Genomic DNA, 11,739 nt, shown 5'->3' with positions numbered 1-11,739 from the left:
CGTAGTTTATTTTTTGGAATAGCATTGCAATAGCAATAATAGAATAAGATTTGCATAAGTGTGGATTGCTAGCAGAAATAATTGACTTGTAATAAGAACTCAGGAGCTTTCTATTAGACTATTATTACAAGTCTGAGTAGTTACTTCACAGTCTGGAATGAAAACAAAAATTAGTAGAAACTCCTGATTAGAAAACACACCGAAATCTGTTAAAATTTTAGCACCTGAATTGGACGCTTGGAAGCCAAACCTAGAGCAAAGAAATTGAAACAAAAAGCTTATAACAACTTTTTCATATTTTTATAACATAAACGTCGGCACAAAATATTTAACGAACTAAAACATTAGCAATTTTACAAAAGATACCTGTTATTTTCTTTAAATAGGAGACTTTCATTAAGATATACCAGAGGCATAAAGGAACAGCTATAGTTTAAGTAAAAAAAAAAAAAAGGAATTATCGAATTTTCCTGGGCAGTAGGACTGAATTTTTTTTTCTAGATTGATTTTTTTTTTTAGTTGATTACACTAGATTGAAGAAACGTACTGAATCAGAAGGAATGGTATAACGTTGCCTATAGTAAAGATCCATAAGGCTTCAACGAATTATTTTTTTTCCAGGGGCACTTCATATGGAAAAGGTGGTCATATGTACTTCGGAGGGGGCTCACTTGATCAGAAATCGGAAGTTCTAGCGCCCTTTTTAAGAGTCAAAAGTGATCAGAGGGAAATCAGTCCCTTTTTCTTGCCCTTTTTTAGGTGGCCCTCTACTCAACACTGATCGAAATTCTGAAGCTGTCATTTTGTTCAAACCAGTCAAAAGATCTAATAGCTATGCCTCCAGTGATGCCAAGCTCCCCACAGCCCCGGGGTGATAATTGTAAAATATATAATTTGCCTATTGTTTATATGTAGGATTTTCATTAGGGAAAGGGGAAATTTTGATTCTTGATCTATCCGGGAAGGCTAAGGGTATTAAGGGGAACATTCTGAGAGTAGACGGACGTGATATATTAAATCAAACGTCACTATGTGCATCCAATTTATCGAAAACGAGGATCTTTAATTATTTAAGAACGGCTAAAGATGATAAGTTGAAACTTTCAGGAGGAGTTGAGGGGTATGTTGAGAACTAATTGGAGGGATGTCAGTCCCTTCCATGCCATTTTTAGCTGCCTTCCCTCCAAACACACTCAATCAAGTTTTTAAATTGCCACCTAATTCAAAATAGTCTAAACGTCAAATAACTATGCCTATGGTGATGACACTCCCCCCCCCCCTCCCCAGAGCTTTTGAGAGGGATGCTGAACACGTAACTTGCCCTTTTTATACTCCCAACCCCCCTGCCCTTTTTAGATACTCCCTTTCCTCATCAGTTATAGTAGTATATGCCCCCGTTGAACCAACTGATGGAGATACTATTGACTCAGATGAATTTTACTTACAGTTACAGGAGCAAATAGACAGGGTATAAGGTAGAAATATGGTGTTTTTGCTTGGAGATTTTAATGCCCAGGTTGGTAGAAATAGGGATAGATGGTATCCTAGCCTAGGTAAATTTGGTGTAGGAAAAAAAACAGTAATGGTTATAGGCTTTTGTAATTTTGTAGGTATAACAACCTAGTTATAACCAATACGGTGTTTGGTCACAAAATGGCCCATAAGTTGACAGGGTATTCACGTGATGGTAAGACAGCAAACCTTATTGATTATATTATTGTAAACGGAAGACTAGCAGGATCAATACAAGATAATAGGGTGTATAGGAGTGCTGTTATTGATGTTAAAATTAAAGATCACCATCTAGTAGTGTCTAAGGTTAATTTGAAGCTGAAATTTCGGAAGGGTAACTCCCTCCCGGAAAGTTATGATGTAGGTAGACTTCAGGATGAAAATTTGAGAAAAAAATTCCAGGAACAGTTGAATACTAAACTTGAGAGTTTAAAATTTGACAATGTGGAAGATGGAGGGAATAATTTCAGAAAAAAACAATTTGTGAAGTTGCTGATGGTATCCTAGGGAAGAGTGCTAAGACTGCAACTAGGAATATTAGTGAAAAAGCTTTAGGTTTAATAGAGAGTAGAAGGGGTTTGTATAAGAATTATCTGAGTGATAGGTCGTATGAAAACAAAAGGAATGTAAAGAAAGTGGAAAAAGCATTAAAATATGAACTAAGAAGATGTGAAGTGGAGGCCATGGATAAAATTGCTGAGGATCTGGAAGATGCGGCTAGACGGCATAATAGTAAAATATTATACTGGCATGTTAATAAATTGAAAGGGAGTAGCCAATCCGGACTAGTCCCAGTTAAAGATAGAAATGGGCCCACAATTAGTGATAAGGAAAAAGTTAAAGAAAGATGGGTGGAACATTTTGAGAATGTGCTAAACCGAGATACAGTTGCAAGAAAAGATATAGATGAAAATGAAAAAGTTTGTGATACCTTGGATGTCAAGGAAGATTTGTTTAGTGAGGAAGAATTAGCGACAGTACTAAAAGGATTAAAAAATAATAAGGCCCCAGGTGCTGATAGTATGATTAATGAGTTTCTTAAATATGGTGGCTCTGAGGTTAGGAATAAGCTACTGAAGATTATGAACATGATTTTTGAAAAAGGGGAGGTACCCAGTGATTTTAGGAAAACCTTAATTAAACCACTGTATAAGAAAGGTGACAAGAGTGAGTGTCGTAATTATCGAGGCATTAGTCTGGTCTCTGTAGGTAGCAAATTGCTGAGTAACATGATACTTTTTAGACTGAGAGATGCTGTAGACAAAGTTTTAAGGGAAGAACAATGGGGTTTTAGAAAAGGTAGAGGATGTGTCGACCATGTTTTCACTCTTAGGTTAATAATCGAGAAGTCCCTTCGTTGTCAAACACCTTTGGTCCTCAGTTTTATCGATTATGAGCAAGCTTTCGATTCTGTTGATAGAAGAGCGTTAACAAAGGTCTTATCGTTATATGGTATACCAGAAAAATACATTAAAGTGATGTTTGCTATGTACGAGAATAATACTGCTGCGGTTAAGGTAGGAAACGAGGTTAACAACTGGTTTTGTATTAAATCAGAAGTTAAGCAGGGTTGTGTTCTATCCCCTTTATATGGATCATTTTGATGGACTTCGTCTTAAGGAGCACAGGAAAGACAATTAGAGACCATAGAATCAAATGGGGAGGAAGAACGCTCCTGGACTTAGATTATGCTGATGATTTAAGCATATTAGATGAAAGTGTGAGCAAAATGAATGAATTTTTAGAGGCTTTGCGAGTTCAGGGTGCTAAAATAGGCTTGAAAATTAATATTAAGAAGACTAAGTCACTAAGGCTAGGAATAAGTGAAGATGAACAGATAACATTAGGTAACGAAAAGATTGATCAGGTTGGGAGCTTCAGTTACCTTGGTAGTATTATTAGTAAAGATGGTGGGAGCAGTGAAGTTGTTAAAAGTAGAATAGCTAAGGCTCAGGGTGTTTTTTCACAGTTAAAAAAAGTTTGGAAGAATAGAAGATAAGTCTACGAACCAAGATTAGAATGTTGGAAGCTACAGTGATGACAATGGTCATCTTCCTGGAGGAACATCTTCCTGGGAGGGTGTAAAGAGGGAGGCTTTAAATAGATTAGGTTGGAGGAGGAGCGTGCGTAGCTGTGTTGGCCTCAGGCGGCTTGGTGCTGCAGTGAGTTATTAGTAGTAGTAGTAGTAGATTTTGCTCAAAACAGTCAAAAGGTCTAGTACCTCTGCCTCTGGGGATGCCATTTACCCTGCAGCCCTCACGGTAAGGATTGTAAATTATACAATTCGCCCTTTTTTACATGCAGAATTTATCAGTAGGAGATAGGGGGATGTTTGATTCTGGGTGTGTTCGGAAATGCTAAGGTTATTAATGTGTACCCATGTCTGCCCATAGTTTATGTACAACGTTGTTTATTGGGGAATGGAGGCATGTTTGGTCTTCAGTTTCCAAAAAGATTAAAGGTATTAAGGCAAAACTTTAGAACATGTTGAAGGGAATGTCAAACAAAATCAGAACACACTATCTGCAGGAGGGTTGTCAGAAGGACACAAGAGCAATATCTAAGGAACGGCTAAGGTTATTGAGTTGAAACTTAAAAAGTATGTTGAGAGGTATGCTGAAAAAGGAACAAAGAGCAACCAGCTCCACCCCTCTTGCCCTTTAAAATGCCCCTCTTAACACTGATAGGAATCTTAAAAAGCCATTTTATTCAAATTGGTCAAAAAACCTAATAGCTTTGCCTCTGGGGATGCCGTGCCCCAACAGCCCCTGGGGAATGAACGGTAAATTATGCAATTTGTCCATTTTTTTACGTGCAGGATTTATCATTGGGAAAGGGGGGAATGTTTTATCCTTGGTGTGTGTGAAAAGCCTAAGGGAATTGAGACGAAAATTTGGGGAATGTTGAGGAGAATGATGATTTAAATAAAAAGAAAATATCTGTATCCAAGTTGTTAAAAAGGTGTATCTGAAAAATCTTAGGAACGGATAAGAGTTTTAACTTGAAACTTTCAGAGGCCACTACTACTATTATTGCGGGTACAACTGCCACTTGTTATGAGTGTGCCAATGACTACTTAAGACGGCAATAACTGTAACTGCGACTGCTTTTTTCTTGTTTTCTTTTTTATTCCAGTAGTCGCTGCCCCTAGTGCTTAAAGATATCTGGTATGCCGCTATTGAGTTACCTCGTTTTGAAACCTCGAGGTTTTAAATGTCTGTTGAACCTTCTTTTGATGAGTCAACAGAGGTATTTTCAGGAATAATATCCTCAGGAATATCGCTCCAGATAGAAATGCAATGCCGGATGGAGCTGAACCTCAAGTACTCGGTTTTTGGCGTGTCCTCCTACATATAATGTAACCGAGCTGTGTTCCTTCGCGTCTGCCTTGTCGGTCGGAAAAAGGGTGGAACAATGCGAGAGCTCGTTTGAAGGAGGCGGATTAATTTACTTATAGAAAACAACCATCGAAGCCACATCCAACGTTTCATTTAGAGGCTGGAGCGAGTTATGTGTAGAGGCACAGCCCGCCCTGTTTGCCCTATTCTGGAGTGGTGCTAACAGCTTTTTCGGGGCACCAGCATATACCGAGCATCCCTATTCAGCTGTGGGTCTGATACCGGACTTGTAAAGTGAGACGATCGAGTTGGATGGAAGAAGTTTTTGCAGCGACGAGTGACTCCGAGCTTTTTGGACATTAAGCTCTCTCCTGATCAAGGTGGTTATTCCAAGAGAGATGGGTGGAGAAATGAATCCCCAATAGACGATAAGCTGCAGAAGAAGACTGCAACTTCTAGTGCTGTCTTCTTGTGACTGCTTTCAGGGAGAGTTGAGGGGATGTTTAACTTCGAAACTTTTATGTTGAATGAGGGATGTTGAAAAACTTGAAACTTTGACAGTCAAAAATACAGGATAGTTTACTTAGAAAAATTATAAGTAACTTCGTGATACTAGGAGTTAACTCCCCCTCCATCCGGAAAACAACCCTCTCCGCGGCTGGATGGTCTTTAGTCACTTTCGATTTGTAAAAAAGGACAAGAACTCTCAATTCCTTATTGAATGAGCATCCTCCGAAGTTTCTACGACCACGAGTTGGAGGTGGGGATGAGGAAGGGGCAATTCCATTCTATACAGAATAAATCCTGCTCATTTTGGGGTTTAATGCTACTCTTTACTTCCATAGTTACAGTGTAGTCCAGAATTATTCCCAGAAATCACGAAGGATTAAATATCAATTCGAATTTCGATGCTTTTTTTTAAAGTAGTCCCTTGAGGTATCTCCCTCCCTCCCTAACAACAAAACAAACGCAAAGCCCCATTGTAGAGATTTAAAACCCTTACATGCAAACGTTTGGAGTTGTGTATTTTTTTTCCAAAGAATGATCATGGACATAAACAACAGCAAGTAAAACAACAGGGAATTTACCTAAGACACTGAAATTTGTTATTGGCATTAAAATATTTCGGCTCTATATCCAAGAGCCGTCGACAGCTAACAACGTGTAGAAATTAAATAAAACTTACAATAAAATTATGTCTTTGAAGCTGAAATTGAAAAATTGAAACATTCCCAAGTTTGTTGTTTTTATGATGGTAAGGCAATGTGGTCTTCGTCGTTATTTGAAGATGATGGATGTGTGCTGTTTGTTGTTTTTTTCATGTCGGGGAAGATCATATCGAACCAAGGGTCCTAGAAGATTGTAAGAAACCTCAATCGAACAAAAATTAAAAGTTTAAGTGCCTTTTTTAAGCGACCAAACAGAATGAAGTGCAACTAGTCCCCTTACCCTGTCCCTCCCCCACCCTAAAAAAAGGAGGTCCGAATGATATTCTGACATAACCATTTTGTTCACCATAATTGTAAGGCTCAATAGATATGCTTCCTGGGATGACAAGATCCCACAGCCTTTAGGGAGAGGGATGGAAGTTTTACAATTTTTCCATTGCTTAGAGATAGTTATTAGGATTTACTGAATGGTTAGATTTCAGATTTGTTATTGTTAAATATGCGGACAGTCTTAGGGGAGTTTTCTACGGGAGGGGGATTTTCTGGGGGGAACTTTCAGTGGAGAGAAAGTTTCATGAAAATAATTTCCTTCCAGCGGGGATCAAAATGCCTGACAAGATGTTTCCGTGAGAAAATGTGTAATGCCCACAAGGGTCCTGCAAGGTGACACCTACCTTCATATTGTACAAAAATACATACCAATTTTTAATAGTCTTTTCTGATTATAATCAGAAAAACTTTAACAGTTACTGTGTAAAATCTGATCTTGACATTCGCGTTACCCTTTTGTTGGAAATTTTGTCGTATGTGCGACAATTTTATTCAAGCTATATTTAAGGATGTTATACGTAATATTATAACAGCAATAGACAACAACATACAGGCTAATTGCATGTTTAACATGCTCAGATCATAAATTTGACTGCCAAGTTGGTGGTTCTGAAAACTGTTGGACCCCTAATATACGATGTGTTTCGTATGTTAGACGTTCACATAATACGTCATTTGCATTTCCCAGTATTTAGAGTAAACTAAAAGATCATGTAAGTGATTGTGTTTTACACATATGAAATAAATAATATCTTAACAAAACATATAGTTAAGTATCAGAATTTGACATCTGTAACGATGCCTATCTTATTCAACGAAAAGTTCCCTCTACCAGCATATGCTGATATGAACCTAAGCTATAACACTGATTCTGACCTAGCTCAACCGAAAAATGATTTAGATGATGAGTTTAGAAATAAATATAAAAACAGTAGCGGTTCATCAGAAATACACGATCCCCATCAACAAGACCTTATTGATCTGATTCAGATTTTAAACCTGTCTAAACAACAAGCTGAAGTTTTAATTTCCAGACTTCAAGGCTAGAATCTACTCCAAAAATATATAAGAATACGTGATTATCGTACCCGCCATAGTGTTTTCAATGACCTCTTCTCTAAAGAAATGGTATTGCATTTTATAATCATATTTGTTCTCTTATGGCGGAAATCAACACCAGTCAGATGAGTGGTTAATATTTATAGACTCCTCTAGAGTCAATATGAAGCCTGTGTTGCTATACAATGACAATGAACATCCATCAATACATGTAGCGCATGCCGCTGATATTATAGAGACGTATGAAGCTAATTTGCTTTTTTCACCGAATTTACTGTTTTCTGTGGAAACGACGCAGCTGAGACAAGAAGTATCATTACGCAAGAAAAGCATGGCCTAAGCGTGAACCTCTTATACCTGGTCATAAAAATTTGTCATGTGTCCCTTTAGCGAAATATAAAAAAAATATATATGTACCATCATTCTATATTAAATTAGGAGCTGTGAAAAATTTCGTAAAAGCTGTGGATAAACTTTCTGATTGATATTTGAACTTTGAAAATACCCGAGACCAGTGGTTCTACCTAAAAAAAAAGGGATTTTTATAGGGCCACAAATACCGAGAGGCGAACCCAGCGATAGGTTTTGGAGAGGGATAGATGTTTTAAAAGGAAAAATAAAGTTTTTAGAATATAGGGTACATTCTTCATTGATACAATACTGTAAATTATGCAATTATAAAGTAAAATCAAGCCGCCTTTTTTTGTTGTGGGTTAGTTCCTCCAAACGCCTTCTGCATTGACTAGAACATCCCTGTGTATTTACAATAGGGCAAATGCATTAAGTCGTTCCTGACATGAGGCACTCTCGGAATAAGATTTCACTCTTCTCGCGGTAGTAAAAGAACGCTCGCAGTGACGTAGTGACGGGAATCGTTGCATTAATCTTCAAAAACTGATATAGGATGGGGAAAATCATACATTCTTTTAAGCACACTATGAAATATTTTGGTGCCAAGTTTCCCGATTGTATCCAGATTTTTCTCAAGAGAGCTAACTCACATTGCAAGCTTCCCCTATAGCTGTCTGCATCAAGATACCAAAAATGAGTCAAAAGTATTCGATAATTCCTTTGTTTTTTCTTTGTCGAGGGAAATACAGTGCTGGGAAATTAGGTATTGCAGTGACTCCAGCAACTTTCTGTGACTAAGGAGTTGCTGATCCAGATGCATCAGAAAGTAGTCCATAAATGGGATAAACAGAGAAAGTCGGTAATACGTTTTAGGATCACCTGATTCTGTTGCGTAATTATTCCTATAAGTTTGGTTTGGAACTCATTTGGGCATTCTAGTGCTGATTTTATAATCTTGACACAGTTCAGTCCCTTTCAGTAAAAATTGGATGAAACATAACTTCACTCCCCTCTCTCTTGTCTTTAAATTTGCCCCAAGATCGTCAGAATGTTGGAAAAAGTATACATGATCTATAGTTTCTGATTGCAAGGATATCGACAAATTGTGTGACAGACTAAAAACTTTACTGACAGTAACCATAGTTGCAGCAAAACCGCATCTCGATAGCAGATAGTCAAGAATAAGCTTAACTTGAAGATTCAGAATCTGAATCAGGATGTTTTTGAATTTCCTTCATAGTCTTATCGATAATAATAAACATCTCTTCAAACAAAATGGTTGATTTTAAGTGCTCCATCCATTTAGTCTCGCATATTTGTTCAATCTCATTCTTTTTGACCCTGTGATAAGATTACTGGCTTGAAGAACTTGTTTGAAAATCGCAGAGCGTTTAAGTGAAATTCTAAAGAATTTAGTTATTTCTTTTGAAGTTCTTACACAATTTCCTATAGTAGATATGTTGTACAAATGACTCAGTGATGAGTTTAAGGAGTGACTTGCACAGTGAACAGAGACCGCCTGAGAAAAATTTCACCGAGTATAGAAGCTCACCCTTGAAACTGGCCGCCCATAGACGAAGCTCCTTCATAGCCTTGCCCCCTTAAGTATTCTAACTCTCCCATTCCAACTACGGTTTGTATCAACCAACCAAGGCCTGCTATCAACCAATTGTTTCTTTTTGAGAAAGTCTATAATTTCTTATTTTCGTTTTGAAATGATGGACGACTAATTAACAAACAGGGGCGTAGACGTCTATATAACGACTGAAAAAGCACATGCGTGACTTAAATGAAGTTCAACGATCTGATGAGCCCGAGGTTATAACAGCACATGACTTACTCGGCAACAGCCTGGCATTGTTCACGACGTCACACATTACCTAATTGTTGTGCATACATTACTCTATATCAATGGAAATAAAACCCATAATGAGTTTTGCTAGCTTTTAAAACAGTAATTTTTTAATTTATTTTTTAAATGAATAAATCATTCAGTTTTTATCCTCATCACAATAAGATTCAAAGCGTATAGATCTATAAGAACGTCGACCATACGGGACAAATTTCCGAAAATTTGGCGGTATCCCCCACTGAGTTTGCCTCCGTAAATACCGTCATTAGTAGCTCATTAACATTTTGAAGGACTATTCAATCCTCTAGAAAAAGCAGTCTGGCAATCTTACAAAAATTTATGTTGAATTTCCTTGGAAATTCAAAAAAAAAACTATAAAGCAAAAAAATATTCTTTTTTTCACTGTCTTTAATATTCACTTCTTGGACTCTCACTTAAGCTTCTTCCCGTAGAATCTGGGAGTTGACAGCGATGAGCATGAGAGCGAGTTCATCATAAAATTTTTACTATGGAAAAGAGGTATCTAGACAATTCGAGTTCTAACATGCTGGCTGACTACAGTTGGATCAAGAAGAGAGATGTCCCAGATGCATAATATGCCTGAACTTCGATATCCACCACTTTGTAAGTAAGTTACCGGTTGACAGTTGGTTACTGATTTTATTAAAATATAAAAGGTTCAATTTAATGCACCAAAAAGCACCCGCCGGATGGGGAAAATAGAAACAAATTTGAATTCAGCATGAAAAGTACTTCTAGAATCTATCATTTTCATTCTTGTGAAAGAAAAAGTCAATTGTTGTCAAGCACTGGTAGACAATGACATTGTCATTAAGTAATTATTTAATGGCAATTACGTTATCATTCCCTTAGTTTTTCCTTTAAGTTTAGAAGACACTTTTTCCTTTGTTCTATTGAGTAGCGTTTCTGATGTACTATTCATGTTATCTAGACATTTTTTTTCTGTCCCTGCTTACATAGAACCTTAATATTTTTTATTTGAAAAAAAAGTCCAATTGGAGTCAGTATCCATAAAATCAGCATAAAGGTCTATATATTCTTTATTTTATTAGCCTTTTTTACACGAAAGAGCATATGTACTGACATTTCCAGGAAATTTTTTGTCGGTGTTTATCGCCTTGTCCAATGGTTGTTAAGTTAGATTTTTTCTTTTTTCCACTCTATGTGACTGCTAGAAAAGGCTAGGACAAAATTCCCTGACGTGTTTTGACATTTCTCCAAATGGATAATGGGGATATAAAATGAAATATAAGGGGATATATTAAAACAAATCAATGTTATAATTTCCTATCGAAAAATAGTTCAAACATGGAAAATTTAGTAAAAACAGGAAGAAAGAAAGAGTCTACGTCAAATAACAAATTGGTTCGAACTTGGCTAAGATAATTTAGGTTATGATGAGAGATAGAATAGAGTGTCAACAAGCTCAGTTTGGTTTGTCTATGCTCCTGGGATATATTGTAACCTCAGATGTAAAAGATGTATATAAGGAACCCCAACTTTCACTTAATGAGTATTTTTACTAAGTCACCCAACGAAAGCCATTTACAAGGGGGGGGGGGGGGTAAAGCCTTTCTTTTCAAGATTAAGGTCAATGAAATGTCCAACTACCTGGGGTGCCGATAGTAGGTTACTGTCGACATGGAAAAAAATGGGTAAAAATAAGAGAATGAGAAGCAATTCCAATTTAAATCTTGGTAAAAACAAACCTTCTGGCAGGACTTGCCTCCACTGATAAATGTCTTGGCGGCGTTTGTGCCACTTACCCTTTCGAACATAAAAAGTATCGTTCAAGAAACTGTAGTATTTGGCATGGGTATGATCATACTTCCCTCAAATACTTGAAATGCAACTAATTTTTAAGTAAATTTAGATTGTTTTCAAGTGAGAATTGGCTTTTGTATTCGGTAGTAAAATATATTGGCTTCTACGTATTCTTCTAAACACGGACTATTTACGTGTCAAATCTGTTTGTCAGCTATTGGTTTTTCGCAAACTAAATTCCAAGCATTTGTTTCCTAAAACAGGGGAAAGGGGGAGGAAATCCCTTCCTTTACCCCCTCGCTCCTTAGGCTAAAGTTTTATAGTGCTATGATAAAAGTATTTA

The 11,739-nt window shown here is 37.0% G+C and overlaps 2 protein-coding genes across 3 annotated transcripts in view; both read right to left on the bottom strand.

Moving 5' to 3' along the window:
- The window catches only part of LOC136025206 (uncharacterized), a 248,249-nt gene that overhangs the window by 76,762 nt on the left and 159,748 nt on the right, over nt 1-11,739 (bottom strand). The window lies entirely within an intron of this gene.
- LOC136025205 (uncharacterized) overlaps nt 1-11,739 on the bottom strand; it is a 222,393-nt gene that overhangs the window by 150,739 nt on the left and 59,915 nt on the right. The gene's annotated exons all lie outside the window — the stretch shown is intronic.

This window comes from Artemia franciscana, chromosome 3 (genome assembly GCF_032884065.1).
Source record: "Artemia franciscana chromosome 3, ASM3288406v1, whole genome shotgun sequence".
Taxonomy (NCBI): domain Eukaryota; kingdom Metazoa; phylum Arthropoda; class Branchiopoda; order Anostraca; family Artemiidae; genus Artemia; species Artemia franciscana.
The sequence above is the reverse complement of the archived record's forward strand: the minus strand, read 5'-3'. Positions and strand labels throughout refer to the sequence as shown.